Below are 16203 nucleotides of genomic sequence, written 5' to 3' on the forward strand. Positions count from 1 at the left end.
GTAAAAAATCAATGCATGACATATGTTTGAAATTGTACTGCAAAAACAAAATATCTTTTACAGAACTGACATTTAACCTATTCCTTTCTTTCGTCCACTGACTTTGCATTAGAGAGAGTACTCTACATTTGCATTGTGAGGAGGAATTGCATAGAAAAACTGGGCAATTTTCAACAATTCTGAATGGAATTCAATATTTTTTGAATTACTAAAATATTTGACCCACTTTTCATGTATAAACATGTTTTTAAAGCCTTTATTATTCATTTGACCCTCAAAAAATTTCTTCAAATTGTTAAATTGGTAATCACCAACCTCTTTATTGGCTACTGAAACATATGTCCCCATTCTGCAAACTTTACAACATCATCAATTGTTACCCCTTTGTCAATCAAGTAGGAAATAGAACATTCTACATTGTTCTAGCTTGGCACTGCATCCATTTTCATCCACATAAAACAGGAAATGGATTCCATATGGTGAAGCCACTTATCTAAATATTCCACGCAATTTCTATACAGATTTTTTGTATCACTAGAAAAATTTCACATTCAAGTACAAGTTCTTCATCATGTTTTTTGTATAGCATTTCCTTTACTCTTAATGGCATGAAGTTGTGATCCATCTGTTTCGAGATAATTTCTTTCACAGAGACTAAGACATCTAGCACTTCTGCAGCTGAGTTACTTTCCCTTTCAATTCGTTGTATGTGTGTATGGAATACGCTCATAAGTGATTGCATGAACCAAAGATGAATCTCACTAAATCCATTTTCAAAGAACCTTTTAATCACAATGGGAGGTTTTTCTTGGGACAGAAAATAAGCCTGTAAAGCTGGAAACATTTATGAGCCTTGTGATGCTTGGAAATAATGAAAGCCATCTCGTCTTGCTGTGAGAAAGGAGCTGTCTATATTCAATCTCAACAAACTCACAGTATTCCTTGAGCTCTTCAGTCCGGACTGTATAATTATGAAAATACTGGTAAATTTTAAAAACGATGTTTTCTACATCAACTTCCCAAAGTTCTCAGGCATTCTGAAGACGATTGTTCAAAATATGTGCAGGGCAGCCCACTCCAATCAAAGTCTTGTTATGCAGCAATTTCTTTAATTTTGCAAAGACATTATTCCCTTTTCATTTCGTCTCAGTCCTCCAAACATTGTATTGAAATTGTCCCCAGTGAATGCAATACATTTTTCACACAAATCATTTTTTTCGAGAGTTTCTTTAACATATGTAGAAATGGTATCTGCAGTTTCGTTAGGCACCTTCTGTAATTCAATTAATTTTGTTTGTAACCCTCCTTCATTTATATCAAAATACTGAATAATTAATGGGAAGATTTTTTCAGAACCATGATTACTTCCATCAGTTGAGACCCCACAGTATGCAATTTTATTTTCTTTTAAAGTTTTTACAGTAACATTAAGAGAATGATTTGCAAGTACAAAGTTTACAATGGCATCTGTCTTGGTTCTAGAGCAGGAAAATCTTTTTGCTATCTCAGAATCAAAAAATACACATTTTTTAACACGAAAGTTGTGCAATCAATTGATTTGTAACTACTATGATGTTTAACAGTGAAAAGCAAAGGTACCCTCTGCAGCAGCCAGATCATATTCTATTTTACCGACAACTTTGACAAAAAAATCTGTAACCTTTCCCGAAGAGGCCTCACCTTGAACTGCTTTCTTGTGTTTCTCAGTTTCAATGTGATGCTTCGAATCACCAACCCCTTTATTGGCTACTGAAACATATGTCCCCATTCTGCAAACTTTACATTCAGCTTCCCATTCCTCTCGGCCAGATTCAAAACATGTAAAATTTGTTTTTCATCTCTTCTGTAAACATGCACTTCCTTTTAGGCATTTTAGGGGAAGTATAGTCTTTATAATATTAATTTTTATAATTGAAATAATAATAAATATTTTTTATTGTAAGTAGTGAAGCATAAATTTTATTAAGGTTAGGTTATGTTTTACATTCACAACTAAACTAACCTAATTGCCAAAAAGTACCTTATAAAAATGGATAATAAATATTTTTGTAATTAAAGTGAAAAACAGTATTTTAAAAAAAGGTAAACTTTGGTATTAAATAAACTAGTGTCTGCCTCTTGATTGGATCGTTGATAAGTATACCAAATTTAGTCGACAGTACGCAACTTTCGATCAATTTGGTGTGCACACAGCTCAAATCCACGTTTTCATATGCTGCACTCAATTTCTAGAGAAAACAGTCCCTCTAACTGTCAATATTTATTTGACATGCTGGAATGCCTGTAATTTATATCTTTTTGTAGTCTAGCACACCATCTGATCTTCAAGCGTTATCTACTCTCTAAACCAAAATATTGTATTGCTGGACTACAGCCAGGCCTCGCATAACGCGAGTTCAATTAACGCTATTTGAAAAATTATAGTATGATGTTACCATCCTGAATAAGGTAAATGTTGGAAGTGATCACAGAATGGTAAGATGTACACTTGATATAGATGTAGGAAATGAAAGGAAAAAACTGACTCGAGTAAATAATACAAAGGTCTTTGAGATAACAGAGGAGGAGAAAAAGCAGTATGTACTGGAACTTAAGAACAAGTTTGAGCTTCTGCAGACTGCTCAGGACCAAGATATCGATGAGGAATACTACAACTTTCTGAAAGTGATAAAGCCCAAGAAACCTGTTGGGAAAAAGAAATCCAAAGAAGAAAAAATTAGTCAAGAAACACTTGTCATGATGAACCGAAGACGACAAATGAAGATCAAGAAAAACACTGACAGGGAGAAAATTGAGTATACTGAGTTATGCAAAGCCATTAGAAAGAGACAGAGAGGATATAAGAAGATTTAACACAAGAAAAGTGGAACAAACATTAAGGGATAACAAAGGATTTAAATCAGCAACCATGAGCAGTAATACAGAAAGACAAATGATACTGAAACTGAAGAATAGCGATGGTGTACTTATAAACAGCAGAGAAGGCATAATTCAAATAGCAGAAGACTACTATAGAGAATTATACAAGGAGCTAGGGAATGATGCCAGCAGTGGGGAATATGGATTGCAAAGTAGCAACACATACGACATACCCGATATTCTTCCTGATGAGGTAGAACATGCATTGAATAAAATTAAGAATCAGAAAGCCCCGTGGGGAAGATGAAGTTACTGTAGAGTTGTTAAAATTGGGAGGAAGAGACATAACACAAAAAGTGGCAAGGCTTTTCACAAAGTGCATTAGAAAAGGTGTGACGCCTAAGCAGTGGAATAACGCAATCATAGTTTTGCTGCATAAGAAAGGAGATAAATCAGAAATTGGAAATTATAGACCAATTAGCTTGTTATTTCACATCTACAAGTTGTTCACAAGGGTCATTACTAACAGATTAGAAAGAATACTTGATGAGAATCAACTGAAAGAGCAAGCTGGCTTTAGGACAGGATTCTCAACTATGGATCACCTTCACGTAATATCACAGCTAATGGAGAAAGCAAATGAATATAAAACACCATTATGCCTGGCATTTGTGGATTATTAAAAGGCATTTGACTCCATACAGCATAAGGAAATGTTTCGGGCACTGGAAAGACAAGCCATAGATACCCCATATATTATAATTTCGAAGAAAATATATGAGAGTGCTATCTCCTTTATTAGACTAGACAAAGACAGTAGGAAATTTAAAATCGAGACAGGAGTTCGACAAGGAGAGACAATATCTCTGAAGTTGTTTACTGCTGCCCTTGAGGAAGCTTTCAGAAGATTAGACTGGTCGCAATAAGGATTCAATGTGAACGGAGAGTACCTAAACCATTTACGATTTGCAGATGACATTGTTGTCATAAGCCACGACCCCATAGAATTAGAGGAAAATCTTAATCAGTTATGCACAGTTAGTAAGGATTTTGGACTAAAGATGAATATGGCTAAAACAAAAGTAATGATGAACAAGTATGCCACAGAAAGGGAAATAATGATTGAAGGAGCAGTAATTGAAAAAGTGTAGTCATATACTTATCTGGGACAAGTTATTAGCTGTAATAATGATAAATGGCTGGAAGTCAAGAGAAGAATAAATTTTGGATGGATAGCATTCAGGAAATATAGTCACATACTGAAGAGCAATATCCCAGTTTGTCTGAAACGTAAAATAATGAACCAATGTATACTCCCCACCATGACTTATGGAAGTGAAACTTGGGCACTAACCAAAAGAATGGAAGAGAAGCTGAGAACTACACAGCGAAGAATGGAACAAATTATATTGGGAATCAGACTTTAGATAAGAAGAGAAACACATGGATTAGGCAGCAAACTCAATTAAAGGACATTGTTATCAAAACTAAAGAACTAAAATGGTCTTGGGCAGAACACATAGCTCGAAGACACGAAGACAGATGGACTAAGAAAATAAGAGAATGGTACCCAAGAGGAGCTAGAAGAAAACCTGGAAGACAAAGGCGGAGATGGATAGATGAAATTCATGAGTTTTTGGGTAGTAAATGGATGGCCAGTGCTCAAAACAGAAGGAACTGGAAAGTTGCTGGAGAGGCCTTCATCCTGCAGTGGATTGAAAATGGCTGATGATGCTGATGTTTTATGCAATAAACATTTAATTCCATAATCATTTTCATTATCTTTTACATTGTATACAGTTAATAAGTTATTTGAAAGCTATTTTTAAAATTCTTTATGGACATTCCAGAAGGTCAAGGACCAATTATAATTTTACCTATTGATTATTATATTCGATTAAAGCGCTTCCGTTTTGCGCAATGCGCTCGCGGTACGAATTAATCGCATTAATAGAGACCAGCCTGTATATAAAATTGATATGTGCGTAAATTCTGAAGCAGGCATGGGTTGGTAGCAATCTCAATGCACTAAACTGAGGGGGTCTTACGCCTAATTGTCAACATGGAAATTTGAATTGAAAAATTGTCTCCTATTCCGAAAAAGATTCTGTATAACGTAACTCAGTAGTGTTCGTCGAGCTTGCATAAAAAAATGGCGTATAATATAAAAATCCGGACATTTAGACAAATTTATAAAAATCCACCCGGACAAAAATTTAAAAAAAAAATCCGGACAAATCTGGTTAAAAGAGGACGGATGGTAACCCTAAATATCAGTGTTTTTTTTTAAAATTTTTTAAATTGATATTTAAATCAAGAGCAATGCGAACTTCAGACCAATCTTAGGACCAGAAGTATAGAAATAATAAATTTTGAGATAACGCTAATGTAATATCACAAAAAATGATTTATGTTTAATACTCTGTTTTACGGCAAGGTTTCTTACAACCCCATCTAAACATATCAGTTTTACATTTACTTTTTGTTAGCCACATTTCAAGTTTGCAAACTTCACCAAAGGCTGTACTTTGCAAAATGTGATTTTTCGCCAACCGAGAAATAAAGTGATTAATATTGCCACTGAATAAATTCATCAACCACGTTAAACGGTAGTTGTTATTTTTGACTTCTTCCTCAGAATAAACTGCATTTGATATGCAGTTTGGAGGTATTTGATATGCAACGGTACGATCAATCAAAAAATCGGTTCACCGTACTTCCCGCATGCTCAAAATCCGCAGAGCAAATTTTTGAAGCAATTAGCGCGTTTTCACGGACACTACAGCGGATTTTTATTTACGATTTTTGATTGATCGTACCGTTGACTCATTGATTTTATAATGTTTTGCCACTGAGGAGACACTTTCACCATTAGAAATTTTGTCTAATAACTCAATTCTATTCGCTAATGTCATCGCCTTCTTTGATCTTTTCACCTTTCCCTTGTTATTCGTAGCTATATTTTTGTCCACAATAAAGTCACTTTCTTCCATTAACACACTCGAAAAAGTCTGTTTTACACTGCAAAATGGTAGATTTATCACTTTTGTAAGCATATCAATTTATAAATTGATAAATTTATTCAACTTATAAGCATATAAATTAAAAGCAAACGACGAAACCTTCCATGACAAGCGCATAATGCATACTGAACAAGGATTAGTGAGAAACATCCACGCTCGCGATTTTCCCACCCCTCTCCACCCACCGAGTGCTGTTTATATAAGAAACATGTACATACTTTCTTGACAATTAGGAACTAAAAGTTCCTAATTGTCATTGGTGGAGGAATTCATCCAGTGTACCCTGCTGTGTTCTTTTGATTGAGTGAACAAAATCAGCACAGATATCTAGTGCAGTTAAAGCTCTTCCTTCCTGTATGAAGTATTTGCGTAACCCTTCAATGAATTTCTTGAAATCCTGTGTTCTGAACTCGTTCAAGTTCAGATGTGTCACGTAAATACGTACGACAATTATGTATGAACATAGTGTCTATATTCCTCTTTTATTTCTACCGAATTCAATAAGAACAAAGAAGGATGTTATCCCATAGCCAGAACCTTTGACAGACTATTCTATTTTGCTAAAAAATTTCTTCGCCTTCTGATTCTTCATCTTGATAGAATGCTTCAGTGATTGCATCCTCACAATCTTTATTTTTGTTGTACCATTCAATATTATTGTCGATATCTTCAAATTCTTCATAGTTCCTGACTTTTTTGCAATTCTGAAACAGCTTCGTATTCACTTTTGGCTGTTTCTGGCATCTCCAAGCCTGAAAGTTTAAAACCATAGTGAGAAAAACAGTTCTGAATTGTCTTACTGTTTATTTTGCACCAACTATCAGCAACAAACTGTACCATCTGGAGAAGGTTAACCTTTGCACTCACTTCCTTGGCTGTCGAAGATGATGTCAGTAGATTTTCTTCAATCGCTTCTAGGATGTGATTCATTAACTTTCTACAGTACAATATCTTCAGATGTTTTATGATTCCCATATCCATTGCCTGCACCAAAGATGTTGTTGGCAGGGAGAAATTCCAGCTGGATGTTTTTCAAACATTATGAACATTTGGAGTGTGCTGCACAATTGTCAAGAATCAGAACTTTTCTTGATTTCTGCTGTAATTCCACATCCTACCTCATTAACCATTCCTTAAAAATTTCAGAATGATGTAGAATGTTTTATTCTACATCATCATCGACTAAATGCACATGTATTGATGGTTCAACATTCATTGTTGGCTCGGCACTCGTCGGTTTGTTGGAAACAAGGAGTCGTCGTCTTTGGAAATGCTTCAAAAGCTGTTTGTTTCCAAGACAGTCTTCTCTTTTCTTTATAAATTTCAAGCTCTCAGCTGCCTAACTCAAAACCAGAGCTCTCTCCTGTGCATCAGGTAACACAGCGGCAATCTCCAAGGCAGAATGTGCTGGTCCTACAGAACCTAGTTATTGTTGGTGACACTATTGTCAGGGAGACGGGGAATATATTATGCAATAAGGATAAGTGGAACAGGACCAGGGTATGTCTGCCAGAGGCAAAAGCTGATGACATTGTCATCAGCAGATATCATCTTTTAAGAGCACAAAAGGTGATATTGTTGTACATGTTGGCACTAATGATCGTAAGAGTAAGAGATCTACAGATTTACTTAATAAGTACTCCTTGGGGCTCATATCTGGTGAGTATAGGCTTGGCACACCCAGGGTCGGAGCTGGATATCATCATTTTTCTCTTTCTTGGTGATTCTCTTCTTCTCTCTCCCCCTCCTCTGTGGCTAGTAATAATAATAATGAAGTACCGGTCAATATTGAAAAAAAAGTCATGAGTTAGGGTTAAATTTGAAAATGTCTGCAATTCTGCCCAGATATGATAGGAGGGAGTATATGATGAGAGCCTTGTCAATCAGTTTGGCCCTGGAGAAATTGTGTAAGGCTCATGGGGTAGACTTTTTCTCAGCGTGGTCTGTGCTTGTTAACAGGACAGACTTTTTCTACAGGGATAGGAAACACTTAAATAGAAAGGGTGGCAGTATATAAGCTAATTTGCTATTGAGGCAGTGTTAGGTATGTCGGCAAACTGCTAGCTTTGGAGGATTCACAGACTAAAAGATTAACACTAGCCATAGGTAGAGGCAAGAGTGATTCTTGCACTGCTTCTGTTGTAACGAGCAGCAGCCTAGAGAATCAGTTGCTGAGGACTTCAAGAGCTGCTGAGAGTCATCATGGAACAAATAAATACATGGTCTGTGTTAGGGTAACTAAGAGTAAGAACAGGTGCATGTATACTTGCATGTACACCAATGCTAGAAGTATAGTAAATAAATTTGATGAATTTGAAGTGCTGATCAAGGCCACAAAGGCAGTTGTTGGGTTATCAGAGACATGGTGTCACACAGATATAAGCAGTGCAGAATTGGAATTTGGAGAGTACAGTGTGTACAGAAAGGATAGGAAGGGAGGAGTTATACTGTAGTTAAGAAACACATAAAATCTAACAAAGCGCATCCAGTTGACATGGATGGATAGTACGATGTTGAGTCAGTTTAGTGTGACATAAACAATGGGAAAAGAAAAATGAGAATAGGATTGTGTTTTAGCATTAGAATTAGTAGAGGCATACCATTTCACCCCTCCATTCGATCCAAATGCCTGTCCAGCTCAGTTTTAAATTTATTTAGGCTATCAACTTCCACAACAAAAGATGGAAAAGTCTGTTCTACCAATCAACTGCCCGCTGGCTAAAGGCAAATTTCCACATATCTGTTCCACAACTTTCTTTCCTCAATTTGAATCTATGCCCTCTCAAGTTCTTAATCTGAGCAAGAGGAAGAATCCCATCAGCATTCAGCTTGCTCATCCCATTTAAGGCCTTATACACCTCAATCAGATCACCTCGCAGGTACCTATTCTCCAGGCACGGAAATTTGCAGAATTTAAGCCTTTCTTGGTAAGAGCACCCCTTTGTTCTCCTCACTAACTAATCTTGTTGCCCTTATTTGTACTCGTTCTAGCAACTCTACATCCTTCCTAAAATGAGGCCTCCAGACCTGTACACAGAACTCTAGGTGTGGCCTGACCATTGCCTTGTATAACAGGATAATCACTTCCCTGTCCCTGCATTATAGCCTCAGTTGCTGATGCGCCAATAAAATACAAACAAACCAAACCAAACCCTGTCCCTGCTAGTAAAATTCCTATACAGCAGGCCCTTTTTATAACGCAGTTCGCTTTACGCTAATTTGCTATAATGCTGTTGTTATATTATAACCTGTATCTCACTATAATGCTGTCAAAACTCACTGTAACACTAATTGAATTTTTGGCAAATCCTGCTTCAGTCCAGTCCGTTTTTAAGCCTTTTTTTTTTTTTTTGGTAAAAGGAGAAAATAGCCACCATGAAATTAACTACGGTAATTATTTTTATAATTTCTACTCTAATTTCTAATGAACAAAATTGAAACTTTCAACATCCCCAGGGGCTCACATCTGGTGAGTACGGGCCTGGCACACCCAGGGTCCTGAGCTGGATATCATCATTCTTCCCTTTCTTGGTGATTCCCTTCTATTTCTCTCTCTCTCAGGGTAACTCAAAAGTTTTTTTTTTTTTGGCTGGTGCAGCAAAAGCCCCAGGCTTCCTTGCACCATATGGCTAATTGTAATAATAATAATAATATGCTCTATTTTCTTGGTGTGGATAGTTTCAAGGGAGAAATTCTTTTTTAGTACACAAGCTGAAAAAATTTATCATCCAGTGTCATATGCTGTTACGAAGTCTGCATTTTCTGTTCTGACCTGTAATAGAAATATACTGTATACCCTATTGAAAAATAGATTTAATCCCTATCTCTTCTTTTGTTTTATTGTGGGAATTATAACTTGCGAAAGGTTTTTCACACAATCAATCCCATGAGTGCTAAACGCGCTGCTGTTTCTTGTATTCTCTTGTCTTCTGAACTCCTCTGACTGTGTGGTCATCCCAAAGTAAATAAAATTTGTTTGTTTTACTGTCCAAATGGCCTTTTGTACTCCATTCTATCTTCTAAGCTGCATTGCTCCAAGATTATCCCCTTTGGGAATATTGGCAAATACATCTGTTAGAAGCAGTTTACATTCCCCCACCTTAATGAATTACTTTCGGTAACATAAAGGGTAACTTCCCTGTTTCATTTTACTGTATGGGACTTCTCAGAATAAAACACCTATTGTTACTGTCTTCACGCCACTTGACATTATTTCCAGATGGAATATTGACAAGTATTGTCAATATTCCATCTGGAATATTGACAATACTTCAAATGACATCCATTTGAAGCAGGAAACATTCTCCATGACTCACAGCATAATTGATTACAGTATTCTTCCAATAATAAACAACCATTTGATTTTACCGCACGGTAAAATTGAACTTTTCAGATATATAAAACATTTGTCACAGTCTTCAGCTCATTTGCCAGAGGAATTCTAGATATCATTCAGTGCATACAGTGTTAGACATACGGACAGTTTATTGTACTCAAACATCGGAACATCATATCACAATCAGTGCAACGCAGTTACATTTGCAGAGAGTTATGGCAGATAAGAATGAAAAAGCAACAATGTCTGGACGCAGTACAAAGTTTGGAAAGGTAAGAAAAACATTGAGTTTGAAAATTAAATTAGATGTTTTGAAGAGAATTGATTCCGGTCAACGACAGTTGGATGTGTGCAGTAATTTAGGACTGTCAGGTTCAACTGTAAGAACAATCATAAAAAATAAAGAATCAATTTTAGCAGCCGGAAAAACAGCTGTTCCCCTGCAGGCAACTAAATTGACTAGGGCTAGGCTGGTTATTGAAATGGAGAAACTTCTACATAATTTTATCGAAGATAACATTCAACGTAGAATTCCATTAAGTTCAATTATTATTAAAGAAAAAGCAAAGAGCCTATATGAAGATTTGAAGGAAGCTCACTCCGAAAAAAAATGTGGAACCATTTAACAATAGTAAGGGCTGGTTTGATAGATTTAGAAAGCGCTATAACCTACACAACGTAGCAATACAGGGAGAAGCTGCAAGTGCAGATCAACAAGGAGCCGAAACTTTCAAAAAAGAATTTGTTAAAATTATTGAAGAGGGATGTTATACTGCTCAACAAGTTTTTAACATAGATGAAACAGGTGTTTTGGAAATGAATGCCTAAAAGAAGTTTCATACAAAAGAAGAAAAAAACATGCCAGGCTTCAAAGCGGTGAAGGATTGGTTAACTTTGTTGTTGGGTGGTAACGCTGTGGGGGATTTTAAATTAAAACCCCTTTTAGGTTACCATTCCGAAAATCCAAGGGCTCTTAAAGGTTTAGCTAAATCAAACCTACCTGCAATCTGGAAGGCTAATAAAAAAGCTTGGGTAACCAGGCTGCCTTTCATTGATTGGTACGCTGAGTTCTCCTGTCCCGCAGTGGAAAGATATTGTGAAAAAATAACATTGGTTATAAAGCAATTCTAATCATGGACAACGTGCCAGGACACCCAAGCAAAGAGAGCTTAGAAGACTTGAACAATCACGTAAAAGTTTTTTACATGCCTCCAAACACCAAGTCTCTGATCCAACCAATGGACCAAGGAGTAATTGCCACATTTAAAGCGTACTACATAAAGAACATCTTTTCCCAAGCTATTAAAGCCATCAACACTGAAAATGTACCAAGCTTAAATGAGTTTTGGAAATCCTATAACATTAAAACCGCTGTCTACAACATTTCAAGTGCCTGGGATGAAGTGACTCAGAAAACCATGAATGGAGTGTGGAGGAAAGTTTGGAAGAATTGCATAAAGCATTCCCAGGAATCTGATGATTCCGTTGAAAATGTTAAAATGCAAATTGTTGAGCTCGGAAAAGAAGCAGGATTATACGAAATTAACAATGCTGACGAACTAGAGATGATCGACAACAACAACAGGGATGGCCTCTCTAATGAAGAACTAATGGAAATGATAAAAGAACAAGAGCTTGCTATTGAGGGAGATGATGATCAAGATTCTACAGATGAAGAACCGATGAAGTCCTTACTGCAAAAGGACTTAGTGAAGCTTTTGAACACTTCGAAAAAATGTGTGATTATTTCCGGGAGAACGACCCCGACATGGAACAAAGTGCCAAGGTAATAAGAAATTTTAAAAAAGAAATGAATCCCTACATGATGTTGTACAACGAGAGGAAGAGGGCCAAACTACCGCAAAGCACAACCCAAAATCGACACATTTTTCAGTCCAAAGATACGAAAACTCGAGAGCACAGGGCCATCAGATTAATAAATTCATGATTTTAGTTAGTTAATTACCACATAATTATATATGTATGTAATGTAGAATATTTTATAAGTATGTAATGTAGAATATTTTATATGTAGAAAATTTGAATATTAAATATTTTTAACCGACATTTGTGCGTATTTTCACTATCATTTATTATTGATTAGAAAATATCCTCTGGAATAGACCGCAACTCACAAATACATGTGTTACCTTATGGGAATATGGCGCTTGCTTATCACTGATTCACTTAGCACTCTGTTTTTCAGGAACGAATTATCAGTGTTAAGTGGGGGTCACCTGTATATCATTGACAAGACTCCATGACCTGCCCTGGCAGATCATCTGCACTGCTCAGCGAACTTCATATTTGACTGCACAATCACCCCCAGTTCTTTTTCAGTTTCCACTTCCTGAGTGTAGTACCACACAGTTTCTCTTCGGTTATTACTACCCATATGCAGTACTTTGCATTTGTCAATGTTAAACTTCAGTTACCACTTCTCAGTCCATTTACCCAACTTATCTAGATCCAGTTGGAGTAGCATACTGTCTTTACTGTCATTAACAACCCTGCCAACCTTTGTATCATCTGCAAACTTGGACATTAATCCTGATATACCTTCATCAATAACATTGATGAATACACAAAACAACAATGGGCCCAGCACTGAACACCGGGGAACTCCATTAATAATATTTGTCCATGAAGAGCAGTCTATTGATTACCACTCTATCATTTCTCACTCAACCATCCCTTTATCCATTGTAACAACTTACCCTTAATGCCATACTCTCAGTTTGTACCACAGTCTTCCATGTGCAACAGTATCAAAAGCTTTCCTGAAATCCAAGTATATGATATCACAATTATTTTTGACATTCAGTTCCTTTGTGACCACATCATAGTATCTAATCAAATTGTTCAGACAAGACTTTCCTTTAAAAAACCCATGTTGTGTCTGAACTATTACTGTAGTGTTATCTAGGTGATCCTGCATCACTTCTTTAACCAGTGACTCCATGATTTTACGCAGAACTTGTTAATCTGACAGGTCTATAATTATTTGTGTGACCCTTTGAAGCCTCTTTGTGAATTGGAGATACATTTGCACATCTGCAGTCCATGGGGACCTCCCTTGAAGCTAGGGGTGCTCTCAGCATTATAGCTAAGGGTTTACTTACTTGCCTGGTTGCCTCCTTCAATATAACTGGATAGGTTCCATTCACCCCCAGGTGCCTTTTTCATGTTTACCTTCAACAACTTCTCCTCCACTTTGCTCTCCATTATTACAATCTCATTTAGCTCTCTGTTAGAGTTTGGTAAACTTCTGTCCTCTCCTTCCTTACAGAATTCCTCAATGTGTGAATGTAGATGCAGAATACTCATTCATTTTGTCAACTATATGAGTAGGATCAGCAACAGTCGAGCCACCAACATCAAGTGGATCAATGTTATTGATCCCCTTCCTTCTAGAGTTTACATAAGTAAAGAATTCTCATTGTTCTTCTTTTGCCATGGATTTCTCCTAATCGCCTTCGAATGAAATTAAAGAGGCCATGGTACCGGGTTCCATATATGAGAAAGAAAATCAGTGCAACCGGGAGAACAGAAACTAGGTTTAATAAGTAATTAACTAAGAAGTAATCAGTCTTCACCTGCCTAACTTCCTTTGTGACTTGATTACATACTAGCTTATATTTGCCATAGGCTTCTGTCATCTGATAATTTATATGCATCCCATGCATTTTTCTTCTCTGTCACCAGCCTCGTTAGTTCATCTGACATCCATTTAAGTCTAAATCTTGAACAGTATTTCTTAGTGTGTATGAAAATCTTAGTAACTTCCAAAATTAATTCTTTGAAGGCTTCCCATTTATTATATGCTTTTTTTAACATCGTGAGTTGATCCCACTGTATGGAATTTAAGAACTGTCTGAGACCACTGCAGTCACCTTTACGAAAACAAAAACCCTTCCCTTTACACTTGATGGTAGTTGCATCTTTAAATAAATCTCACATTAGTACACTGTGATCACTGTCACCTAGTGGTTCCTTAATTTGAAATTCTTAATTAGATAGTATGAATCAGAGCTGTAATAACTCAATATATTCTACGTTGGTAATAATATTAGTAAAATAATAAGAGGAGTTTACCTCAATATAGTACATAGAACACTTCCGTATGATACCCTCCAGAAATTAAAAAGGAAAAAACGAAAAAAATCGACAACATACCGGTACATATATATCTAACACAATTCAAAATCAATTCTTTTAATTGCGTTAATTTGATTTTTAATTGTTTTAAATTGATTTTGAATTGTGTTAGATATATATGTACCGGTAAGTTGTCGATTTTTTTTGTTTTTTCCGTTTTAATTTCTGGAGGGTATCATATGGAAGTGTTCTACGTACTATATTGAGGTAAACTCTTATTATTTTACTAAGAAAATTCTTAATCCATAAATAATCACTGCTGATAATCAGATCAAGAGTATTACTCCCTTTGGTTGCCCCTCGAAAAACGTGTTGTTGTAGAAAACACTCCTCCAATAAATCCACAAAAAAATCTTGCTAGCCTGCAAGTGACAAACCACAAGTTCCGGTCAATATCTGGAAAATTAAAATCCCTCATTAAAAGACATTCTGATTTACTGGCCCTCTCTATTTCTCAGCACAATTGTTCGTTGTATTCATCAAAGTCATTAGGCTTATAACATAGTCCTCCCATTTTCCCTTTCCCAGTGTTTATGTCACCAAACTGAATCAACATTGCACTGTCCACCCCTGTTAACTGGATGCACTTCCTTAGATTTTGGGTGTTTTTTAATTAACGGTATAGTGGTAATTTGTATGTGAGTATTAAGGGTAATTTGCTACAGTGGATAGAAGGATGGTTGAGTGGGAGAAGACAGAGAGTGGTAATCAATGGACGCTGCTCTTTGTGGACTAATGTTATTAGTGGAGTCCCCTCAGGGTTCGGTTCTGGGTTCACTGTTGTTTTGTATATTTATCAACAATATTGATGAGGATATATCAAGCTTAATATCGAAGTTTGCAGTTGATACAAAGGTTGTCTTAGTTGATAATGGCAGTGTGCTATTGCAACAGGATCTAGAAAATTTGAGCAGATGGGCAGAGAAATGGCAAATGAATTTTTAACATTGACAAATTCAAAGTACTGCATATGGGTAGAAATAACCCCAGACAAACGTACCAATTGTGTGGTACTACACTTAGCATGTAGAAAATGAAAAAGACATGGGAGTAATTGTGTAGTCAGATATGAAATTTTCTGAGCAATGCAGATAGGCTGCCTGAGCAGGTCATTGTCAATGATAAGATATACAGGAATTTTGCTAGGAGGGAAAAGGAGGTGATAATTCCTTTGTATAAGGCAATGGTCAGGCCATGCCTTGTGTAGTGCATACAGGGCTGGAGGCCTAATTTTTTAGGAAGGATGTAGAGTTGCTTGAGTGAGTACAGAGAAGGGCTACAAGATTGGCACAGGGAATGAAAGTATCTTACCAAGAAAGGCTTATATTCTGCAAATTGCAGCATCTGGAGGCACCTGCGAGGTGACATGATTGAGGTGTATAAGGCTTTGAATGGGGTGAGCAGGCTCAATTCTGATGGGATTCTTCCTTTTGCTCAGATTATGAACCTGAGGGGGCATAAATTCAGGAAAGACAGTTATAGAATAGATGTGCAGAAATTTGCCTTTAGCCTAGCCAGTGGGTAGTTGATTGCTGGAATAAACCTCCATCTGTCATTGTGGAAGTTGATAGCTTAAATAAATTGAAGGAGGAACTGGACAAAAGGTTAGAGGAATGGATGTGTGAAATGGTTTTTTTTGGCTGATGCTAAATTAGCTTGCTTTCTTGCACCACATGCCTCTACTACTACTACATCGTTATTGACTTCTACTGCCACTACCAATAACATGCACCATCTGTTTTCCGAGAATGCAGGGAGAAACTTACCAGACCAACTGGTTTCCTGCTACCAGCGGGAAATCAGTTTGTCTGGTAAGTTTTTCCGAAG

At 36.6% G+C, this 16203-nt stretch overlaps 1 protein-coding gene across 1 annotated transcript in view; it reads left to right on the forward strand.

The window, feature by feature from the left end:
• The window catches only part of Zip99C (Zinc transporter Zip99C), a 336298-nt gene that overhangs the window by 22076 nt on the left and 298019 nt on the right, over positions 1-16203 (forward strand). The window lies entirely within an intron of this gene.

Source organism: Mastigoproctus giganteus, chromosome 5, assembly GCF_048544385.1.
Source record: "Mastigoproctus giganteus isolate SK-2022 chromosome 5, ASM4854438v1, whole genome shotgun sequence".
Taxonomy (NCBI): domain Eukaryota; kingdom Metazoa; phylum Arthropoda; class Arachnida; order Uropygi; family Thelyphonidae; genus Mastigoproctus; species Mastigoproctus giganteus.